A 26529-nucleotide genomic window follows, 5' to 3' on the forward strand; every position below is an offset into this window, starting at 1 on the left:
TCATTACCAATTTCCCGATGACAGTGGCTGTCCGCTCACAAACATGAGGAAATACCTCCGTTTTCAAAGCTTCGTATGAATAACACACACGTCGAAGGCTCCCATGTCAGTATACATTAAACAAGAAAACATTGATGCAAAGCATCAAAGTTCCCCGCCATATGTGATGCCTCACAAACGCATAATTATGATGTTACTGAAAGGCATGAAGGAGCACAATTATATTAACCACAAATAACACAACGCTGTTGTGGAAGAAATATTATTTATTTTGAGTATTGGGAAATACAATTGATACATTTGCATAGGGAAGGTCTATTTAAAAATAGTTTCTTGTTTAACGCCGCACTCAGCGGTATTTCAGCCATATGACGGCGGTCTGTAAATAATCCAATCTGGAACAGATCATTCAGTGATTGACACCAAGAGCATCGAACTAGGCAATTGGAATATGATGTTATGCATCGACCAAATCGGCGAGCCTGACTACCCAATCCTGTTCGCCACCTCTTACGGCAAGCTTGGGTTGCTGAAGACCTATTCTAACCTGGGCCTTTATTTTAAAAGTAGATCGAAGGAAATGGAAGCAATTTCTGGCACAAATGTAAACACGTGGAAATAGTAGCAAAACTGCCAACAACATTTGCAGATGCACATGCTCAAATAATAGATCACATTCTTTTTACACTTGGCATTTGGTTATAATAATGTAAATGAAAATACTAAGGGCTCCATATGGCAAAAAAAGTCATACTAGATAAGGTCTTTTTGTCACAACCACAGATGCACATACTCAAAATATCACGTAGTTGGAGAACATTCTAATACTGGGACTAATCAATAACGGAGATTCCTAGTCTCTTGTTTTACGTTTTTTGGTCAGTTTCTTTTTTGTATTTCTTTCTTTAAAAGAATAGTAATTGTGATCATGATGAGTTGAGTTACTTGGTTTTTTTCTATGTACGGTTTTTTATCCAGTGTCAGTAACTGTTGTGGAATGTGGTTTACTTGTAACAATGACTGGTTTGAGTTCATATGATGATGTTTGACGTTTAACGCCGCACTCAGCAATATTCCAGCTATATGACGGCGTTCTGTAAATAATCGAGTCTGGACCAGACAATCCAGTGCTTAATATCATGAGCATCGATCCACGCAATTGGGATCGATGCCATGCATCAACCAAAGCCTGACCACCCGATCCCGTTTGTCGCCTCTTACGACAATCATAGTCGCCTTATATACTGTTAAGATCTAACAGGACAATTCATCCATACTACTAAACAGAAGTAAAACCGCTTGTCCATTCGGATCAATCTGACCCAAACCACTCTGCTGATGAGAGTCAAATAATGCATAGGAATCAAAATCCGTAAAAATGGAGACATCATTAAAAGTTACCAAAAGTGACGGGGATATCAATATTGATTGTTGAAATGATTCTATGATATTTGTTTCCCCTGCTTCAATATTTGGAGCACCTGTGACGGAGCCATAAAACTGATCTGTTATGTAGACAATATCGCTTGAGGCAGTGGCTGCTGGGAGCTGATTATGACCTAAATACCCCTCATAGCCTTCGGTGTTAACTATGGGACTGTAGAGAGCTGTGCCTTCATCCAACAGATTATTGAGATCAGTGGAACACGGTACAGACGCAAATAGATTTGAGCCATGGGACACAAAATATATGAGTGACCAGAGCTACGGCTGTCCACTGAATTCCATTAAACGGTTGAAAAATACTACAGCCTTGATGCAAATTCGCCGACACACTACTCCGATTTTGCATTGACTTTGCTACCAAACGTTTCACATGTGGCTGTGTGCGGTGCACTGATTAAAAAAAACACGGGGGACTGGGTTAATTCAAAATACGGAATATAACTATTCCAAATATTTCCAGTGAACATGAGCATCTAAACAATCAAAAGTGTGGTATGTCGAATGTGGAATTCAGCCATGTAATATTTAAATTGAGATGTCGTCGTTGTTCATGAATAAGCATATTCAGAACATATTTTATGTTATGCTGTTATTTACGATCTCCGGAGTACAGTTCTTCTTTTGTATACACCGTGAAAATCAGAAAATTAGTCCTTGAGGAAAAAAGGACATCGGATTACACATGAATGGTTTAATAATGTCAGCTAATGACCAGAAACGGTCAGATGCATCAATTAACTACATAAAGACGATTTTGAAGTATCTCTTATTGCTGGAAAAGAATAGCATCAACATTCCACGCAGATGATTTGTATGTTTTGTTTCCGTAAATGCGTGGCTTGAAATTTCAAATAAACCAACATGTCGACATACATGCTACAAAATTAATGTTTCCCGTATACTTCCCCGCCTTTTAAAGGGGCACTGATCTAACGCAATTCCCCGGGACTGGTTGTTGCCTTTGTTATTGTTTTTTCCCAGTGAGTACCCGGATGTATAGCAGAAATCTAGACTAGTTCGCGACCTCTGCTGCGCCATTCGTAAGCGCATTAGTCATTTTTATGGGTAGTAATAAGGGCGTATGGTCACATTGGTCAACAAAATGAAATACAGTTTTCGATATAATAAGGAAATGTAGGTATCTTTGTGGGTAGCATCGGTAATGGTGACGAAGTTTTGATAAGTCACTTGCTTGGTAATTTTGCGATTTTCGTTTACACTATTTTGACTTGCAACACAAAGTAAATATTTCACCTGAGCATTGCTTTTTTTTATAGTGTGTATATTTTTTTTACTGTCAAATGTGTAACAAATTTATTAAACGTCTAAATATTCAGTTATTTTACAAAGTGACTGAAAAACATTTCCATCTGTATTATTATGACAACGAGTTCCAAACATTTTGATGTGTAATGTCATCACCAAGAGACTGAAAATGTTACGTTGAAAAGTACATTTCTATGTTGTTTGGCTTCTAATCCTACATAATAATCTGTTGTGATGTTTGTAGGCCCTTTTGATCGTCTTAATCAACCTGGGCAGATTTTTTAGTCAAAATGACTGAAATATTTACACATTTTATAAATTGCCTGAGAGAATCACATTTTACAAATTGACGGTAATATATACACGCTTACAAAGGAAAAGACCTGTGAAAACAACGTCTATCGCGCATTGAAGAATGTCTCAACCAAGTCGTAGAGAAACAAGAACGAATCCGTTCAAATGAAGGAAAACAATATGCAAAATTCATAATTACAACCTACCAAATTTATGTGTATAAATTTTAGGTAGCTTCCTTGTTCGAGGAATGTATCCGTGAATATCCACACAAAGCAACAATATCCCACTTGTCTGTAGCTGTACAAAGAAACTTATTCGATGTCACGTGTCTCAGTAACAATCAAAAATGATATTTTAAAAGATATATATCGTTTCGGGATATTATAACCCGTGTTCGTTTCTCAACTGATCACTTGGATTGTTTCAGGTGTTTTACATAGGTGTCAAGTCTCAATGGACGGCTGAGAAAGCGCACGTGACAACTAACGACCACGGTTACAAAAAAATCCATTGAGTGATAGATAACAATGATCAATCAATCAACGTATTATCAGTTAACCCTTTGAACAAAGTATGTTGTTTTTACATCGGCACTTCACGCCATGATATGAGTGTATTCCCTTTGTTTTAGTAAACCTAGACATGTAAACACTCACTCTTGACATATCCACTGTGCAAGATAACAGTGATTAATCAATCAACGTATTTTCTGTTAATCCTTTGATGACTAGGAACGATCCGTTGATTTACAAAAAGAAGTAAATCAACTGATCATTCATCTCTTGCTGGGTTGCCACGTGCATATTACATAACACACATTTCAACGCACTTCAAACCTGGATTTAGATTGAATAATTACCCCAGACACAATAAATGCCAAATGGGAACTTTTGTCAGGTAATCTAAGTGGCGCTACCACTAATTGTACCTGTAATAAATTCATTAACTGAGCACCAAGTGAATGACGACAAATACACAAGTGTAGGGGTTATACGAGAAAACGTGGATGACAACAAGGGAGTAGTAATCGTATTATCGACGCAAGCCGAAATCCGAAAATGCTTTCCTTGTATGGATACTTTTTTAGTATTAAACTATAACCATCTGGGGTATTTCCAAATGACGACATCCGATGAGCTCCGCTGTTCTTTTTGTCTGTTTGTTTAGGCTGAAGAAATTAATTAACATGCGCCCTTTGTCGAAATCTTTATAGATCACAGTTAACCAATCAGTGTTTATGCAAAAATGCGTAAAACAAATATTGCCTCCAGCCTCCAAGTTTATTTAGCTGTCCTTGCAGACGGTAGCCCAGTCTCTGGTCACGCTCAGTTGCGTTGCGTATCATCCGGGTACTCACGGGGGAAAAAACAATAACAAAGGCAACAACCAGTCCGGAGTATTGTGTTAGATCAGTGCCCCTTTTAGGGCGGGGAAGAACAAACTTATATTGTTTCACCGACATAATCTGCTACAAGGTTCGTGATTGGTCAAATTTAAGCACGTGACCTAAGGCAGCCAGTCAAATTACAGCAACAATACTGTCCTCGTGGATGATAATTTTCAGACTTTGACGAAAGGTTTTGAGTTAAATCATGTTATTCTGAACGTTTTAAGCATGAAATCGCGATCTTTATTAAAAATATGGAATTTCATGGATGCATGGTGCTAGGTTACAAGATGTGAAAAAGAATTCTTAGCATATAATTTGGCATTTAAAACATCATGTCCGAGCCGAGATGTCATTGGACTTACGATAACGTGCTCGCACGAAAAGATGGAAATATTAACTTAGATGTCAGTTTGGCAACTTTTAGATATATTTTTGTTGATATTATTACTTTGTATGATATATTCAAAGATTTGCTTGAAACGTCTTTATTTTGCAGTTTGACATGTTCGATGAGGGCCCGTTGTCGAAGTGTGTCCGAGAATTTTATTTTCAATAACATTGCGGGAAATGTGAATTTAGTGAATAAATTTTATCTAAAGATAAAAAATGATAAAATCAGATGGAATACGTATTTCAGACATTCTGAAATGTGATAGATTTACTAAATGAATGATATGACAAGTAGGTTAATAAAATTATAAACTATTTTGACGTGACTTGGTCTGTCTCCCCTGCGGTGTGACTCGTTCGTGGCTTCTTGACCGGCCAACAGTGTTGAAAGAGTTCAACTGGTCACAACTGCGCTTTGCGTTGACAAGCTTTGATGGTATTAGAGAAGGATGCCATCGAGAAATATCAGAGTGACTTCCCTTTGCTTTACGCTCGACGAGGAAAATGAAATCTTTTTTTTTGGAACTTTTTGACGACAGATCGGCGTTAATAAATAAAGGGTAATTTTCATATTTTTTTTGGACTTTGAAAGAGATTCGAACTTGTGTACATTTGTTACCGATTTTGCTCGTGCTCGAGTTAACACGGAGAGACACCAGAAAAATGCCAAAATATGAAATATTATGTAAATATTGTAAGCAGTACAATATCAAAGATCTGTATAATTTCACCTTTATACTTCCATCTTATGGCAACCTCAATTTATCAAGATATAATATATGTTATGTTATATTTTACATAGGCATTCAGAAGCAGAATGTACTGAAATGAAACGTGTATCTATTTGTATCTTCATGTTATTAGGCCTATGGCCTTTTACACAATAAACATTTGAGTTTGAATTTGAATGTAATGAACAGCTGTAATACACTTTCTATAAATATATTTGTTTCTAGAACAGGATGGAAAAGATGACAGTATTAAATGTTTCTCACCTGGGAAGAAGAGACCTCCCATAAGAGTTCATGCTGAATGCATGGGGGCTGGTGACAAAGGGGGTGAGGTGAAATGGGGTTAAATGTGGGTTTCGAGATTATTGAACCTATGTAGCGACGTGTGTGTGTTGCTGCTTGTTCAAGTCCGGACTGATAGTGCTAGCCCACTGAGGTACTATGCTGACCAGGGAGTCAGGAGCCGACCAGGGCCCCGTTCCACAAAGCCAACTTACCGCTAAGGTGATCGTAACTCCCATACTTTAACCCTCTGGATGACGAGTTTTTTTTCTCTGACGCACATTTTCCTAAGATCGGAAAAGTGAAGGTTGAGCGAGAATTGCACTCACTCGGCACTTGATCAACTTCGGGCTATAAAATATAGAATATTACATTTCCTGTCTGATGGTGAAAATTTAACTGTAAATATTAAACCGGTTTAAAAAAATTGACACTGCTAAGTGTTGTCCGAGAATTTATTCTGCGTTGAAAAACAGGAAATCTCTCCGCTTTTTATCGTACACCTATAAAAGTAGTGTGCGACGATTTTTTATATTTAGCAGCTTTACCGAAACTGTGAGCAAAGAAAATACTGCCTAATATTTGAACGACATAAATATGTATCAAATGGAGTTATATGCGTATTTATAACGACATGAATTCAATGCAAAAAAATAGCCTGTCGTAAATGACGAAAACTGATTTACCTCTATGACGTCGAAAGGCGACAGAGAGCACACTCCGGCGCAGTGGTGACTCAGCATAACGCCACTACCACAGGCTAATTTGCATATCACATAACCGGACTTTTCTCTTGTTTGTAAACAAATGCGCTTTTTCAGAAATCGGAATTGAACGGACTAATGCAGGTATTTGGCGGGACTTTGCATATTGTTTTGCATAATTATATAAATATGCTACTACAACTGCGACGGCGAGTTGTATGACAATACATATTTGCACATCAAAGTGACCGCATCGCTAGCTCTCTGTAGGGCTTCGATGACAGACTAGGAGCCGTACAACCAATGTAAACTTAGGATAACTACGCAAATGAAAACAGTTTTTCGGGATTTAGGATATTTTCACAATGGAAGTTAACCATTCTGTGTAATTTTATGTAAATGTAAAAAAAACCAGTTTTTCGGGATTTAGGATATTTTCACAATGAAAGTTAACCATTCTATGAAATTTTATGTAAATGTCAAAAATGAAACAGATAAAAAACATGCAATATCTTGAATGGACTGTGTAAGATGTGACGAATCGTCACATGGCGCTGGCCAATGGCAGAGGTACTATGCTGTTCGTATGGAACTCTGGGTAGGAGAGTAGACAGCGGTTACAAATGTTCATAGAAAAGGGGGCATAACTCTGCTATGCTTAGAACTAGTTTATTGTAACTCAGGTCACTTTGTGAGAATTAGCTGTGGGTAAGGACAGTATATTTTCGTGGTGTTTTGTTCACGAGGAACCAAACTATTCCAACACAAATATCTCTGTTGAAACTGTATACGTTTAGGCATAAAAAAACCCATATGTAATAGCGAAATGGATGGCCCTATCTAACCCATAATTTAGTCCTTAAAGGGGAAGTGTACACGCAAAAATCACTTTCTTTCTTTTTCTAAACAAAACGCAATTTTAGAATTAGTTAGTATCTGTGTTTGAAAATATACGCTCATTTTTTTTCACAGTGAAAGTAGGAAGCCCACAATAGTGTTAAAATGATATGTCGTCATGAGGCCTTCGTTTTACGAGCGAAATAGGCCTGAGTTATCCCCCTTAGATTATGACGTAATTGGTGCCAATTCAACTAGGTCCCTGTCTATTCTCAACGCAAAAGATATCAAGGACCAGTTTGCGGTAAAACAACATGGTCTACGACACACTCCGGCGCAGTGGTGACTCAGCATAACACAATTCTGGCTGGCATCTGAGACGCTAGAATCACAAAACTGTACCTACACCACGTGAAGCGGCTCTAACAAAGCATGATGACGTCATAATGTTTATCAATTGGCACCAATGACGTCATATTGCAAGGGGCATAAGCCATGGTGTTTTTGTTATGGAAATAGAACACTTAGTAAATGTGAAAAATATAAATCGTTTTAATGCAAAAAATATGTTAAGTAAATATGATGTTTTTATATTTTTGTCTATGACACTTCTATGTTAACACTTTTAATGTGGAAAAAGTACAAGAAAAATTGGTTCATTTCCGTGTGAACTTGCCCTTTAAGGCCCGTCGAATCGATATGCCGAATTCGACCGAGTTGTATCGTCTGAGTGATTAATCGAATTCGACAAAAGGGACAAATCGGCCGCTCGAACCCGCATAATACAGTACCACAACTTCTCGAGAGGACGATTACTGCCGTAGGTCACATGTCTCAAAGACAAGCAACCTTCGCGACCTTCGGATTGCTAGCCCGGCAGCTAACCGACTGAGCTACACCCACTGTGCAAATTTACCTAGTCATGCCTACAACGTTACGGAACTGAACGAAAAGGGTCGAATAGGTGACGAACAGTTACGAAGGTTACGGGTAGGCATGGTGTCTCGTGACTTTAGTCTACGGACACTTACGAATGATCCCGATCCCATTCCGTAATCTACAAGATACCGAGTGGTGAGGAATGAGGAATATGGCGCGAACTGAAAACGACGTCAGACGTCCAACTTGCGACATGATATTTAATAATTCGTCGGGTGATTTTGTGACAGAAAAGTGTGGTAGGGGACACTGTAAGGATGATGTGAATAATAGTAAGGAAAGAGTAAGGCAAAAGCATGGCTAGTGACGACACAACGGTGAGTTCGCTTTCGAATCCGTACTGAAAAAATGTATATCTAGCCGATGAAAGTGGCTTGTGTTAATGTTCTAGGACAGTTTCCAGTAGCCAAAGCATTCGACACAAAACCATTTCATCCCTTTTCCTCGACGTTTTTATTGACATTATGAGCATCGGTCCAGGCAGTTGAGATACGATGACATGCATCAACCAAGTCAGCGAGCCTGACCACCCGATCCCGTTAGTCGCCTCTTACGACAAGCATAGTCGCCTTTTAGGGCAAGCAAGGGTGGTTAACTAACCCTTATGATCGTAAAGGGGTGATTGATCGTAAAGGGATCCAAGAGATATGGATATAGTTCTATTGTCTATTTGAGCTGACACATTGTATACTACCAATTTAATCATTCTCAATTAATAACATTAAAGTATAACTTTATTTTGTGACATTATTAAATACATACATATTTTAATGTCTGTAAATGATACATTTTTATACAGTGTGAAATGCAATTTTTTTAATTGTATCCCCTCATTTACAGGTCTTAAAATCCACGTGCCTGTACACAGAAGCATCTGATTAACATCTGTACAACATTTTCAGAGTTTATTTCAGTATCATCAAGATTGAAGTTTAAGATCAAATTTATGTTTGCATAATACTTGTATAATACTAGTAATAATAAAATATTACCTTTCTATGGATTATTAAAATCATAGAAATAAAAACACTAACAGCAAGATGCTAATGCATGTATTACCTCACACAATACATTGTCTTGTCATTAGCTGACAGGAAGTATATTAGAATTAAATTTTAGTCACAATACTATACTCCCAAAGATGAAGCAGTGTACACAAATCACTTCAAATGTATGAGATTATATCAGTGTACTACCAACTGAAAATGAATGCGGAAATTGGAGTTTCTTTTGTTGATTCATGTCAAAGTGAAGAATAGTTACCATCAAAATTACTAAAGATAGTCAAGTAGAAAATTTCAGCGATAGAAATTGGCACTAGTCCTGTAGTCCTTGCAAAAGTGCGCAATAGTTAAGGTATCATAAGGACAAGTAGAAATTTGCCATTTATAAGGGTTTTGCTATATGTTATCATTATAAGGACTAGTGGACTATAAATGTTAGTTTCTACCCCTGGAAATGCAACTATTTTGTAAGATAGATCTAAATTGATTTTTTTCAACAAGAAAACTGTTTAATTCAAATAGTATTCATATAAGTTGAAGAGATGTTTAAACATTATATAAAGGCAAAACCCCAAAATAGCAGGTATTTGGTTTTAACAGAATTTTGGTTCCATAATAGTATCATATTAGATGTCAAAATTAAACCAGCTGTAATATGAATGACAACATTTACTGATTTGCTGGGACATGATCAGCTGAATTCAACAGAGATACAACAGTTAATGATAATTGAAAGAAATATTGTTACACAATATCAACTGTATCCATGTTGTTTTCAGAGGTGATAACAATTCTATTATATTTTTTGTACATTTTTAACACTGTTCATAACATATGCACTTGCTCCAAAAATATGGAGTTTTTGTAATGTGCTCTAAAGAAAGATAATTTTAAAGCATGTAACTCTAACATTGTGATGATAATTCAGCATTTGGGCATCTATGATGTGCCAATAGAAAGACATAAATATTTTTAGAGAAGACTTAGATGATGAATACCATGCACTTTTCATTTGTTCAGCTTATCCTAACATTAGATCAAGATATTTGTCCTTGATACAGACTATTATGAATATCCTAACATGCATAAGTTCTGTATTCCCAACAAATGACAGCATTTTATTCTAGCCAGTCCTTTATCTTGTTCAAATTTAGAAATTAAGAGACCAATATGAATTGAAGTGCTCTGCCACAATGTGCAGCGTTAAAAATTTGCACTAGTTCTGTAGTTCTTTCTAAAGTGGCCAATAGTCAAGGTGTCAAAAAACTTGTAGACATTTGCCATTTTTAAGGTTTTTTGCTATATGTTATCATTGTAAGGACTAGTGGACTAAAAAAGTTAGTTTCTACCGCAGAATGTGCCCAATATTATCCAATTATCTGCACTGTTGGCATTGCCTGACTATACAAAATACATATTGTTCTATTTTGTGCATTGCCTGTATCTGAATATAAATCAAAATGACCAAATTGATTCTGCATTCAAGTCTAACTGTCATGCCATCTAACTTACTAAGCAATACCACTCACACAATCATTAATGAAGATGAAATACATTTGAAATCACCAATGCAGCTTGATTAAATTGTAGTGAGCAAATGTTCATATGAGTATCGACTAAAAAATGTCTGAATAATGTGTCGTCTCACATAATATTTACATTATTCACATTTGATAATGGAGGCATTAGATTTTCATCATGATTTATAATATACCCCCTTTCTATACCCAAATTATGTATCACAACACATGCAACAACATAGGTTACAGCCTGTCTTGGAGTCACCGTTTCAGGACACCAAAAGTCTGCTCAATGAGCACCCTTGTCCTGCACAATGACCCATTGTAACGGCATGGTTGGTGGGGTTCAGTAGAGGCGTCAGGAGGAACCAACGACATGGGTAGCCTGAGTCCCCCAGCAGAAAACCTTTGTACTGTCCTTAAACATAATAAAATCAGGTTATTTATTATTGAAAGAATAACAGATTGTTTTAAGATTTGAATACTGGTAAAAAGTAAATATCATAATGTATGAAGAAAATTTGTCTCATCAAGAAGTACAATATTTTAATATTTATATTTCAATATTTATCTCAGCTTGTGAGAAAAAAATAAATTGAAATGGAGGATATGAATCCAAGCTAAATCGTGAATTAAAATGGGTATGGAGATTTTATGCAGTGACATTTCCAGGGCTCCAAAGCAATTGCCCTTTGTATGTCACTTCAATTCAATGAGACGTCATACAAAAATATCTGTGTATTGATTTAAATTTACAGATTGACATGCTACTTCTTGACATCTTAACTAATAATTACAACAGAACTGATTATATTATTTGTAACAGGATGAAATATATGCTTGTTCACTAGCAGAATACTATTACCAAAGTGTTCTAAAACGTGTCATACCATTATCAAATTGCCTGCACAGTGCTGACGTATGTCATGTACAGATCCCTGCCAACTGGCGTTGCAACTTGTGATGCAGAAATTGGCATCACAGCACATCTGTATGTCTTATCTACACACTAGTCCACTGGCCCAGTAAGAAATAAAAACTACTGGCCCAGATATAAGTTACAAGTCCAACAGAAACTCAGAAATTTAAGAGAGAAAACACTTGTCAATATAGTTAAAGTCATTTTATTCATGACTTTACTGACTTTGTTTGTTTCATGCACTTCTAACCATGGAAATTTGAGCTTCCACGACTGTTGGAATGTCCTTTCCCTCTTTCTTGCACTTTGTGTTGGCTTTTCAATTTGCCGCAGTGGCTTTAAAAAATTTCACGAAGCGGTTCCGGCCGTGACGGCCATTACAGAATCCCGCTATGTGAAGCGTAGAAAGAAGCATTAATTTGATTGGTCACATTAATCACTTCCTGTTTGATACGACTGAATTTATTGGTTATTAACAACTGGTCTCTCACTTGCCTATGTAGAGTTGTTGTTATAGCATGGGCATGCCACACGGACATAAATAGCCAGTTTACAGATATTTATTTATATATCGTGTTACGGTCTCGGTAAGGGAAGTAACTAAGATTGGTAGTTGGCAAAGACAAGTTGATGTACGGCTTTTGTTGACTGAATAAAAGATCGAGTGAGTTTTAACCTGACTATTGGTACACCATATTATTTCAATAGCCAGCTGGCCCAGAATAAATATAAAATTACTGGCCCAGATCAAGTTTCACTAGCATTTGTATAGTTGGCCGGCTAGTTGGCTATTGGTACACCATATTATTTCAATAGCCAGCTGGTCCAGAATAAATATAAAATTACTGGCCCAGATCAAGTTTCACTAGCATTTGTCTAGTCGGCCGGCGTATTTGTCGAACCCTGCTGTGGGATAGCAAATCAGAAATTTAAACTCAAACTTTAAACACATACAAAAGACATACAATGTCACTCATCTTCCCATTATTACACATTTTTAATTATTAAGATTAAGCCTTTCTTCAAGATATTTACCTGTACATTCAGAGAATGGCAACCTTTCTGGTTCAGGAAGTTTTCCTCGTTAGCGGTAGGCCGCTGTATCCCGATGAATCTGCCATCAATACGCCCTACTATACATCAGGGAATCCTGAAAGTAAAACGTGCCATATGGTATCACAATAGATAGCATACTACACGTGCACTGTACAGTGGTTACTCGTTTTCATATACAACCCGTGCCTAAATCAATCGCTTGATTATAATTTTATTTTATTTATATACATGACCTCGACCTTTGACCCATAATTGTTTTCACTGACCAATCGAAATGGCACTGATACGATGAAATCATTTATTTATGTTTACATTGGGAAAATCCCACGTACGTACCTGCAGTGTTGCCGAATGCCTCCCTGACTCGTACAGCGTCTCCTCAAACTGGGAACTTTATAAACCTCCCTGACAGTTTAGAAACTGCACGTATGCATCTGCAGGCTGTAGATCGGGAAATGTTAGGCTGTCCCCAACCAGCAGATGCATAGTACTTGGCCTAAATCGATACCGTTCAAAAACTTCGTCAACATCTAAATCTTCCAGCGGGTTCGAACGATCGCGAAACACTCTCGGAACGCGGGTTTTCCGCCTCGCTTGTCGAGTCTGACGCAGGTGAGGTGCCATTGTTGATATCGAACTCAGCGTTGAGCACGTGTCGAAGCGTACTCTAGATCGTACCAATTTTATGCTCAATCTGAGTACGGAAACGTACTCAGGTTATTTACAACCTCCGTTTATTGAGTCTGAGTTTTGAGTTGAGCACGAAACCGGATTTGAGCATGAAATCGTACTTAGGGAAGTTTTATAACCTCGGGGCCATGCTTGCATTAGAGAACAAGCGTGTAATAGAGAAAATATCGAGCAGAAATTAGACCGGACAGCTATAGTGTTAGCTGTTCGGTAATAACCGACACCGCCCTGTTTGTGCTCCGGATGTATTTTTTAATTGATACGATGCAAAGTGAGGGTTGAAGTGGAGGTATATATAGGTCCCTGTGGCATCAAGGGAGTTGGTTACCATACAAAATGCAAGCGATGTCACTTTGCCCTATTTTTCAAACAATAAAAAACGCTGTTGCGGGCGGCGATTTATTAGTAGAATCAAAGAAACATGGCGGTAAAATGCGTGTGTAACATGTTTATGTGCAACCAAAGCACGGAAATACCAACGGACATGTATTGAAATAACTGCACACAACCAAAAAACTCTGTCACATAAAGCTTACCTTTCAGTCAGTGTTCAACCGAGTCGCTGATGAGACATGACGTCACAGAAAACTGTGACGTCATATATTTAATGACGTCATAAAAGTATGTGTGGCGAAAACTCCCACACTCCGACGCAGTGGTGACTCAGCATAACACCACTGCCGCGGGCTAATTTCCATATCACGTGACCAGACTTTTCTTGTTTTTTTAAACAAACGCGCTTTTTCAGAAATCAGTATAAAACGGACCAATGCAAGTATTTGGGGGCGCTTTACATATTGTTTTGCATAATTATATAGATATGCTACTACAACTGCGACAGTGAGTTGCATGACAATATAGATCAAAGTGACCGTATCGCTAGCTCCCCGTTGGCCTTCGAGCCGTACAACCAATGTAAACAGAGAATAACTACGCAAAAACAAGTAGATTTTTCACGTATTAGGATACTTTCTAAACGAACCGTAAACATTCTTTGACATTTGTTTATGAAAATGTGTAGACTTGTCAAGCATGTTCAACGGATGAAAACATATGCAATATCTTGAATGGACTGTGGCGTTGGTCTGTGGCAGAGGTTCTATATGTTGGCTGGCTGCCGGTGTCACGAAATATATTCGCCCCCAGTATAAAATCTCCCCCCGGCGAATTTATACCGGTACAATTCCGCCCCTCTCGAAATAAACTCTCCCCCACCCTACGAAATAAATCCCCCCCACCCCCAGAATATTTCCTCCCCCGGTCGTTTTATAAATACTTGTGTTTGGCTGGTGTTGGGTCCGACTTGGCCCGGACTGTCAAAATCCACTTTAAACACACAGATGTGTCATCAAATGTGTTTACATCTATAGACAAGCCAAATACTTCTGATAGAGACAATGTTGAGAATGTGGAGTGAAAAGGGCTTCACTTTGAGCACTGTGTTTTCTTTAACTACCGCAATATGAGACAATAAAGTGGTATATAGGTAGATATAATACTAGTCGTTAGATATAAAGAATGTTTAGTAACTTTAGAAGTTCTAGGACAGTCATTAACACGTGTCGTGTCAGCCCTATGACATTCGAGATTGTCCACTTCCAGAAAACATCCTGTGTTGGTTTAACATGAATTAGTAAAGGTTAATTAGGGATGCCCAACACGTTAATTAATGAAAGACGAGTAGTCAAAACACTGTCATTTCCTGCCCAGGACATCACAACCCTACACGCTAAGGTCGGTGAGAAACATTCTCATCAAAGAAAACACACAGTCAAGACACTGACTTTTCTACGAGGACTCACGGAATATTTTCTCCCCCGAACTATTTATATAGACTTGTCATGCAGTTCAACAATTGTAATTGTCTAAAAATGATTTTGCTATGTGGTGTCTTTGTGATATATTTTGATGGAGAACTTTTACTTGCGTGTATGGCTGTTGGCATGTATAAATTTAAGTGAGTCAGTTTCGGGTTCAGTGGATTTCTTGTTTTTGTAAGCAAAAGCAGTATTTAGGCATTTCACTGGATCCTAAACTTAAAACGGTAATAACTAGAGGTATTAAAATTTAAATGCCAATTAAGGGAATGTAAGTGGTACAAAAGTGTTCTCCTATTTGTAGATTCTCTAGGGTTAGCTACCAATCAAACCCTAGAATATTTTCTCCCCCTGATTATTTATACAGACTTGTCATGCAGTTCAATACCTCACTAGAAGCACTACAAGTAGAAACGGGAGAACTCCCATTGAAACTAAGAAGAGAGCAGGCAATATTATCGTTCCGGGGACGAACATCAAATCCTTTGGTTAAAAAGATATGGCAAGACAAAAACACTCGAGATGAAGCCCTAGCTCGAAAAAATCCCTCACTAAAGCCATCTGGGATATTAGTACGTGAACTCATTCGAGGTCACAATTGTGATGACATTCAGCCTCCAGAAAGTCACTACAAAGGGTTACACCCTCCCTGGACTTTAAAAACTCCCAAAGTTGTCACTGATTAACATCAGAAGTCACTAAAAAAGAAAACCCAACCCTACTACGATCAGTAGCTATCACTAAAATTCAAACTACCTGGGACAGCTGGGCCCATATATACACTGATGGATCCAAGAATCCTATCAACAACAGTGCTGGTTACGGGATCCATATCCACAGCTCCAAACCCCAAGCACATTCAGTTCGCTTGCCTGATGGTCAGTCAGTATTCAAGGCTGAATTGGAGGCAATTCATCATGCACTCAAACTCATTCCGGAACTTCCGGAAGCAAAGGCAGTCGTCCTATCAGACTCGCTGGCAGAAACTCAAACTCAAGGCCAAACACAGTCAACAATGTTCTATACGAATATACAAAACTATCGGACCAAGGGCAACAGGTGGAGCTGTGTTGGATCCCCTCTCACATAGATATTCATGGAAATGAAAAAGCAGACTCACTGGCGAAGCTAGCTCTAGACAAAGCGGATATACAGCCCATCCCTTTAGTAAACTAGAGATAAAAAGCAAAATCAAAGCCTCCATAGCAGAAAGATGGCAAGCCCAATGGGACGCAAGTAAGATCGGCAGATGGCTATACAAAATTCAACCCAAGGTCCAACAAAAGCCAAACTCATACTCAAATGAAAGGAAAATTGAAAATGCTATCTCACGCCTCAGACTCGGTCACAAAAAGCACTATGACAAGGTTTGTTCATCTTGCAATCAGGCTGAAACCATTGATCACGTGTTACTAGAATGTCAAGACCATGCCCCAGCCCGGGCTAGGTTAAAAAAAGAATTGCAGTTAGATCCGCTATCTGTCATAAATCTCATAAAGCCAAGAGATGCAATAGCGAAGGCCAAACTAACTCTATTTCTGAGAGATGGACAGCTACTCGAACGTATATAAACAGAGCAGCCAAGGATAGAAATGAAATCATATCAATATAAGAAAATAGAAATCATATCAATACAAAAACAGAAATTATGTGAACACCAAACTCACAATAGATAGGTGTACCCTACTCACACACAGGAGTCCCAAAGAGGGACAGGTCAGCCGAAATTGCCTAGGCAGAAGGCGACCTCCTAAACACTTAATGCAACAACAACAACAACAGTTCAATAATTTTAGGTGTATTAAATGCTTATGCTATGCAGTGTCTGTGTGGTATTTTGTGATAGACCTAAATACTAGATAAGGAAATGAATGTGGTAAGAATGTGTTCAGCTGTTTGTAGATTACCGTCGTCTAGCTACAAATCCTGTGATGTATTAATGGTTGAAGAATTTTGAACTGAACTATCCGAAAGTTTACATCTAAAATTTTGTAATTGAATACAGTGATAAAGTCTTATATCAATATGTGGACTCATAAATATTGGTTTTATGTTTTAACGGAGATATGATATTTTCTTATGAACAGAGTTTATCTTTCTCCAAAATCGGAAAACTTCTATTTTCTGTTTAGTGAGCTGAGCAAGCCAACCAATCTCCCCCCGGACAGCTAAATTTGGAGTATATTTACCCACCCCGAGAAAGAAACGGCAAGCTTTATTTTGAACTGCGTTTATACAACTGAATTCTCGATTGCCAAAAATAACTGAGCGATATGATAAAATTGGTTGAACAAGATTATTAAATAGCGTATTATATACGTCATAAGCCAGTAAAGCTTGTTTGTTAATCCCCATTCATATATTTATGTTTAAAAATCTGTTGAAACAAAATACATTGTAAAGCCTGGTTTGTTTGCATTAAATCAGAACAAAGGAATCTGTAATTAAAATGTGTAAGGTGTAAAAAGTTTTTACATAAAAGAGCAAAATACATGGGGGAGAGTAAATACATAATTCTATATAATTTTGTTGAATGGAGCACATTTGAAAAAAAAGATAATCCAAACATATTCGATATTACCGTGTTTAAAGAATTTATATCAGTCATATATTTCTAACTTAGATCACCCGTATGTAACCCAGGTAAAGCATGCATATCGGGGAACATTGTGTAATGTTGGTACAGCTTATCGTGTCTTCGTGCTTCAGCATTACACATTGGCTTTTCATATTCCTCTAGGTTTTAATGTTTATTTGTTTATGTATTTTTTTATTATTTTTTTTCTCTCCTTTGTTTTTTCTGGGTTATATATTTATCTAAATATACATTTAGTTACTTGTATGCGTGGGGGTGTTTAACAGAAACCTGGTTGCACCATGATATTCTAGCCACTGATATTACACTGATACCATTTTCAAATCGTAGCCTGTATTAAGGAATATATTTTAGATCTTAAATCAGAGTATAACGGACAGCCTGAGCTGGAGGCGCGCGTGGATATGTTGACAGTTTTTACGTAGTTAGTGTTAAAACCGAATGTTTGCGAGGATTAATAAGATTTCTGAATTCAGTTACAACAGTAACCGTACATGTATTTGTTACATTAAGTCATTTCATTCAAATTTGTTTGGTATGATATATGTCTTATAATTATTTTAGGATGGAAGGTACAGTTACCAAATAAAATATGCTGAAATATCAATTCATTATGACCATATTTCATAATCTATTTTTTTAAAGTAACGCTCCTTACATTAAAGATAACTATTTAAAGAATATAGTACTTAAAGACATTGCAACAAACCGAATAATCAGGGGGGAGACTTTATACTGAGGGGGGGCGCGAAATATATCCGCCCGGGGGAGAGTTTATACCGGGACACCGGCCGCATGGAACTCTGGGAAGGAGAGTGGAAAACTCCGCCGCACTGTCAAGCTCCTTCCCAGCGCATGACGCCTTTGTTACACTCTCGGAAACATCGCTGCCAATTCGTCAACACTCGCCCCTTTTCGTAACCTTCAAGAAGTCTCGTCTCCCTATCGATGAATGTTTATGTGCGAAAATACGACAAACCAAACAGAAAGCGCGTATGACGTTAGTACTTCGGTCAAAGAATAATCTTTTGCATTTAAGATATACCCAAGTTACAGTATTATATGGTATGATTGAACACATTTAAAGGGGAAGTGTACACGCCCAAATCACTTTCTTTCTTGTTTTAAACAAAACGCAATTTTAGAATTAGTTAGTATCAGTGTTTGAAAATATATACTCATTTTTCTCACAGTCAATGTAGCGAGCTAACAATAAGTGTGAAAATGTCATGCCGTTATGAGGCTTTCGTTTTCCGAGCTAAACAGGCCTGTTCTGACAACCATTCATAGAAAATGCATTGCAACTTTGCAGGGAAACTTTATCATCTATTATGAGGCCAGATTTTTAAAAAAATGTTTAGAAACTATAAAAAAGAAGAGATATCTAATATATAACTAATTATTAAAAACAATGGGTTGTTTAACTGAGGGGACCAGATATGTGTAAAATGTTTACAAAAATCTCCTTTACTGTCACAATCAATACATATAAATTATCTAAGAAACTATAAGTAAATCTTGTTGAATATTAGTGAAAAATATTTGAAATTGTAAATCTTTGTTTGGAAATTTGGACCTCCCGACCTGACCTTTTGAGCAAAACGTCTGTAACAACCACCCCCTAAAATGCAAATGAAATATGCAATCAATTTTTTATATGAGTCAGTGAGTAGTAGTCTGGTCATTTTGGTCGAAATAAATGGCCAACCTCAAGAAATTTGCAACAGAATTAATTCATACTTTATGTTATTTGGTAGCATGTCAGCTTTCAGGGAAAAAAAGTCTACAAAAATCAACTCATGGGAATGACCTTTCTCAAGGTCACAAGATATAGGCCTATATAATTCGTATTTTCGTATTCTTTGATATTTGTAGGAAGGAAGAGATTCAAATTTATAATAGTTTTCTTTCTAATATAACTAAATTAAAGAACAATCTGGGAGACAGTCATACATAGCCATTAATAATTGTAGCCAGTGACAGTCTGAGGTAACAATGAGCAAGCCTCCGATTGAAATATTTGCTATTTTATGTTATTTGGATGCAAGTTTTGACATTTATATAATTCCAAAGACAATGGATGGTTTTGTTAAGTCAAGTGTCCTTCAATACAAGTTTTACAATTTCGTACAAGCAATACTATTTTGTCCGTAGAAACGGGTCGTGGCAGAATGTTCCTTTGATTGAGACTCTGCCCGAATTGTGACTCGCGTACAAGGGGAAATGAATATCATATGTTCCAGTATACTTGTTATAGATTTGAAAGAAAATTATTACCAAACTATTGTCGTATAAATCCCAACTTTTATAAACTCCGATGCTTATTCACAACTACTGATAGTTGATCACTCATTCGTTTAAGTAAGTATATTGGTTGCCGTATTTCCAGAAGTTAATTTTGTTGTTGTTGTATAATGCCGCACTCAGCAATATTGCAGCTATATGACGGCGGCCAGTAAATAATCGAGTCTGGACCAGACAATCCAGTGATTGACATCATGAGCAGCGATCCACGCAATTGGGATCGATGACATGCATCAACCCAGTCAGCGAGTCTGACCACCCGATCGCGTTAGTAGTCGCCTTTAACGACAAGCACAGTCGCCTTTTACGGCAAGTATATATGATACTGTGATGTTGTTGTGCTAGATGTAAATAATATAACGTAGCTGTAGTTTCGAAAGATAATCCAGTAATAAAACACTTACAGAACAATAATCATCTTTAATGTCAATTATATCATGTATGCTATTTCTCATATCACTTTAATACATTGTAATTTGTATGTGTATCGTGTTTTGGAGAGGCATTCAGATAAGCAAAATTTGCTTGTTTGCCAATCCCTCCACTTTATGGAAATAAATATGTTAATATCATAATGAATTGGAACTTGGTAACGCATGGGTAGTTGGCCGACTATAGTCTATTCTGGTGAAAGGGGCCCCGGCGAGACTCATGTCAGCCGGTTATCTATTACTGTCGCTGATACCCCGAGTGAACACAGGCTATACTGACTATAGATTCATTTATTTTAGTGAGCAAATCTATTGGAGTATAAGTACAAGATAATCATAGACTATTGCATAGCATAGCAATATGGCAAACGCTCAAGTGAGTGAGTGAGTATGGTTTTACGCCGCTTTTAGCAATATTCCAGTTATATCAAGGCGGGGGACACCTGAGTGAGTGAGTTGGGTTTGTCGCCGCTTTTGACATTATTCCAGTTATATCACGGTGTGTCAGTTTAATGTGGAAGGAAAGCCCGAAGTGATGCAGGTCTCAGACGTTTACCTCTTCGGTGAAACCCACGAGCACGGGTATGGTGCTGACAAACTAGAAACGTAATCGGGGCGAACCGGGATTCGAACCCACAATCATAGGTTTCTGGGATGCCCAAGGGACGCAACTCTGCACAGCGAATCGCGGCGCCTTAGACGATTGGGCCACCCGTGCCCCCGAGAGCAATGTCATTAAAATCAGATCTCAGTTCTCGCTACCGCTAAACAAAGATTTGAGGACATCCCATTACGGGTCACGTCAGAACGACCTTTCTCGAATTTTGACCGACCAATGGAATGACTGACAAGAAATCGACATTAGCCAATCAGAATTCAGCTTTCTCGAGCTTTACGACACTAGTTTCAAACTGGCGACAACGCTTCGAAACATATTTGACGTATTCTCGATTAAATAAATTAAAACTGATAAGAAGAACACTCTGGAATGGCGTATAGATGGCCTAGATTGTATGGATATAATCATAAAATCCGTAACTGTCGTTCGGAATACCCCGTGTCAAATATTTCGTGGTTGCATGATTAGAAAACACGTTCCGACTGTCACTTTCATGATCTGGTAAGCGACGCTCTGATTGGTCGGATGAAAGGTCGTTCTGACGCGACCCCTAATGGGATGTCCTCAGATCTTTGTTTGGCGGTAGCGAGTACAAAGATTTGATTTTAATGAGATTGCCCCCGAGGGACACCAGAAATGGGCTTCACGCATTGCACCCATGTGGGGAATCGAACCCGGGCCTTCGGCGAATAAACACACAAGTGCCTCGCTGTATTCCAAACAATCTTTGGGGACAGTATTTGGTCTACTCCTGCTACAAATTTAGTTTCAAGTCAAGAAACGGAGACAGAATCCACTGGCGCTGTTGTCTGAGATCATGCCGTTCCAGAATGGTAGCCGTATTTTTTGAAAGAAGAAAATGTCTTACAGCATCGTGCCAAAAGAGAGTAAAGTTGTTTTCACCAATTTCCCAGACAAAAAAAAAGTTACAAGCCGGTTAAAAGAGTTAATTTTGTGACTTTAAACAGTAAAACAAATGCACTCAAGACGAGAAATGTCAATATCGGGTGTTTTAGAAATAGGTAACTTGTTCCGATATCAATATTGTCAATATTTGTTGTTAAACGTAATGAATTTAATGAATTGCAAATTACGTACGCATTATGCATCATGTCACTCATGGGCTTCCATACATTTTTTATTTTATCAAGGAGGGTCCACTTTTCGATATAATTTTCCACATTATTATGTTTCTAATAATTGTAACAATGTTGAATGAATTTATAAAAGACAGGAATATGGTTATCGGTCGTGTTTAACACACATGTTCTCTGCTGGTGCGGCCGTAGTTACATAGCAGACGACGCTACAACATTTATGGTTGATGGGCATGTTAGAAGTATATTGGAAGCCAACTGCTATTATTTTCATCATTATTAATTACATTTTTAAATAAATGTGTATTTGTCAACTTACCATGAAATAATACGGCTCCGTTATCGTTGTTTTTTTCTGAATATTTTCCAAGGCACTAGCAGGATCACTACGAATTATCTCTCTTTGCGAGCTCTTCTTGATGTACGGTGGCCCGTAGATGCCATATTCTCCTCGTTGGTTTGTATCTTTTTTGATGCCTGAATTAACCATTTTCCCGAAGGTTGATTTTGGTAGACTTTTTAATACAAACTCAAATACATTCAATTAAAAGGAAACAGTCGTAAAATATTCTGTTGCATTTTCTTGAGGTTAAATTACAGAATGACCAGACTTTAGGGCTTTACGCCGCTTTTAGCAATATTCCAGCAATATCACAACTGGGGGACACCAGAAATGGGCTCTACATGTTGTGCCCATGTGGGGAATCGAACTTGGGTCTTCAGGGTGACGATCGAACGCTTTCACCACAAGGCTACCCCACCACCCTCTTTATATTAACACTTGAAATAAAGTTTAGAAAACATAATATGATTTACTTTCATCAATTTATTTTATTATGCATTTTAAAGCTCTCAACGCTACTGTCGAACCAGTTCGACAGAGTTTGTCACTAGCCGTGTTGCTACTGTCGAACCAGTCAGAAATAAGGACACCCACAAACAAAACCCGCCATTTCTATTTACCAAGAAGGCTTTGCGTAACATTAAAATTACCTATGACATGCATAAATGCTCAGCTTGCTCAATATTAAAACTTTCAGTGGTTTATTTACCTCAAAAAGAAAATATCGCGAGTTTAAAAAGTTTCGGCCAAACTTCTCGGCACACAACTACTAGAAACGGCCATTGTTGACTTTTGGCACTTCACGTTGAGCGGCATGCAGTCCGATATTTTCTTAATAATGTTATCATTTTTCACATTCGATCATAATTTATTGTTTGTTGACGAAAGGAAAACACCTAAGTTCCTTAATTTCTAAAAATAAGCAAATTTCGATGTAATTAATTATAAACAAAAACAATCTGAAACGTAACATCATCGATTGGATGGAACTTGTACGATCATGACAACGGCGGTAAACAAACAACTCATGTATAAATCTTTGTAAAAATCATTTTTAAAGAGTTTGCAAATGATTTCGTTTGATAAACTTTGGGACACATTGACAAGCCGACAAACGTCAGTGACACGTTTGGGCGTGGCCTAACTCGCGGTTTGTTGAGTTGAACAAAGTCAACAAACACTGCGAAAAATGACTAATATTGGATGATAGACAAAATCTGAACTGATATACATTCTAGGTAAACCATTCAATAGCTAAATAGTGCAGTTTACGAGAAATAATCAAAATTGCAATTTTAGGTAGCATTTCTGAAACCGGAAGCACGTACCGCATGTGACACATGGAAGCAAAATATGCAAAAGTTGGTAAGCTTTAATTAAGAAATTGCGAAATAGATTCAAAGAAAATACATATTTTACTATTTATATATCGTCAGCTATTTACTATTTATCTGGAGAGCAGTCTTCACTCCCATTTGTTTCATATTTCTTCGTGATTGTCGCCATCAAATGTGTTAGTCTAAATCCCAAACCGTAATGGATTTCACGCTCGATGATTTTAATTAAAATTATTTTCTGAAAACGAACGCAACGGAGAGCGATATAACGTATTGATATGCCATAATAATAACAACATAATATTGTTTTTGGTCTAACATTACAAAAAGAACAATTAAGCATATTAAAGATGTTGTTGAAAATTTTCTGTGAACCTCCCGTCCTCTGAACCGATTAAAATTTATGACGGTAGTGCAAATATATATAGGCTCATATATGTGATTTTGTACCCAAAACAAATTAAATTGTACCCAAAATACTTTGTGAATTTGTACCTAAGAAAATAAGACAATAGATCTATAATTATATGTATGTTTTCATGCAGATGAACAGAACACACAATACAATATTTCATCAAGTTCATAATATGATTATGACTGTTATCCTTGAAATTGATTGTCTAGTTTTGATAGAAAATTTACATCTTGTCACTGAAGAAGAGGCCGGTTTAGTTGGTTAAACCTAAGTTAGAATGTATTGTTTTGATAGTATGTTAAGTTTAAGACACCAAATTAATGCATATCGTTGAAATAATTCTAGGTAGATCTACAAAATCACATACCCATTTGGGTACGAAATCACTAGAAATTTTGGGTACAAAAGTCACTAGATCTACTGTACATTTAAACTGGTTTTCGTGAATCAATGGGATAAAAGAATTTTCGTCTGAATGATTCCTTTTCTCATTTTAAGACAAGAATGTGTTTAACGTAACAAAAAAAGGCAGATCTACACGTCTCAGATTTTGTCCTAAAAATATATAAAAATGTGAAAAATATGGACACCTCAGAAATGAAGGCTTTTAAAGTTATAATAAAACAGGTTTGAGGCAGTACCTGTATATGCAAAATAGACCACATAAGGTGAAGAAGAAGGTAACCACCAGAAGACTGAGATAGCATTTTCTTAGAAACATATGGCTAACTCACCAGCTTATGTGCCACCATGGTTCTTGTGATTAAACAAACAAAAATTTCATGTACTGTTACAAGTAAGTAATGTATCATATTCCTATTAGAAATATATTTTAGAATTGTTTTATTTGGAAATAAACCACTTAATGCACAAGATAAATGTCCATATGAGTTTAGTATGTATATGTTAAGGATCTGATCAATTTATTCATTATTTATGGAATACTAAAATAAAATGACATAGTTACTTAAAATAGTTACTTATTCACATAATTGATGTTCAGAGTGAAAGGACCGCCTCCGTGGTCTAGTGGTAGAGCGTCCGCCCGGAGAGCGGAAGGTCCAGGGTTCGATCCCGGGCCGCGTCATACAAAAAGACGTTAAAAGATTGTACTTGTTGTTACCCTGTCTGGCGCTCGGCATTAAGGGGCTAAAACAAGGACTGGTCGGCTCGGAGTCAGTATACTGTGTCTGAGTGGGGTATTCATGTTAAACTGCGGCATGTATCTCAGTGAGCTAGCACTATAAATCGGCATCAGTCCGGACTAGTACAAGCAGCCACACACACACATACACGTGCATGCACGTCGCTATATAAGTGCAATAATCTTGGACGCGACGTTAAACCCAATTTCACCTCACCTCAGAGTGAAAGATAATAATTGTAGAATAAAATATCTTTAAACTTAAGATAATAATTGAAGTTTGATCAGTAACACTGTGCTGATGCATTGACCAATATTTAGTGTCCATACACACAATCATTGTGGGGAAAAATAACTACTAAATATAAAAATATAACATGACATTTTAAAACCTGTAAACAGCTGTAAATAATTAAACAATTAAAAATCTATAATCAATACGCAATCATGGCGGTCTTCATATTTTTGGAATAAATTTAGAAATGCTTCGTGAAATTGTTCTAAAATCATGCTAGAATCTATGAATGTATTATGAAAGGAAAACTGTCCCAAATGTAATACGGAACTGACACCGAAAATATGTATGTAGCAATTTATTGCTTATATATATCCTATCATATTCAACAACGCAGGAATGTTATTTTGAAACACGTTTTGTCAAGCCCATTTTTACGCACCTGTTGTAGAGGTTGATCTTAAATTGCTGATCGACGATATCCATTGACGTATTGCGTGGAATACACTTATAATAGTGAAACTTATCAGCGTGTACATCGCAGAAATATGAAACATGCCCATTTATATTCACCGTAACATTGAATGGGGATTCTTAAATATCAACAAAAGTTCAAATAAAAGATACCGAGAAACTTGCATGTGGTTTGTTGATTTATCGTCTACCGTTTCCGGGTCACGGGAGCGTGCAAGGTCAAACGGATTAAATAATACGCCATTA

General features: G+C 37.2%; 1 protein-coding gene across 3 annotated transcripts in view; it reads right to left on the reverse strand.

Annotated features, from left to right (window-relative positions):
* Window positions 1–14078, reverse strand: part of LOC124148411 — a 117580-nt gene extending 103502 nt beyond the window's left edge. For 2 of the 3 annotated variants that reach the window (XM_046519492.2, XM_046519490.2), the window contains exon 1: window positions 14008–14076. The gene's annotated coding sequence lies outside the window, so the exon portion shown is untranslated. Of the gene's footprint in view, window positions 1–14007 lie in introns of all 3 variants that reach the window. The other variant, XM_046519491.2, reaches the window with a different exon arrangement.
* Between the last annotated feature and the right edge of the window lie 12451 nt (window positions 14079–26529).

Source organism: Haliotis rufescens, unplaced genomic scaffold (assembly GCF_023055435.1).
Source record: "Haliotis rufescens isolate VD_foot unplaced genomic scaffold, xgHalRufe1.0.p SCAF_19, whole genome shotgun sequence".
NCBI lineage: Eukaryota > Metazoa > Mollusca > Gastropoda > Lepetellida > Haliotidae > Haliotis > Haliotis rufescens.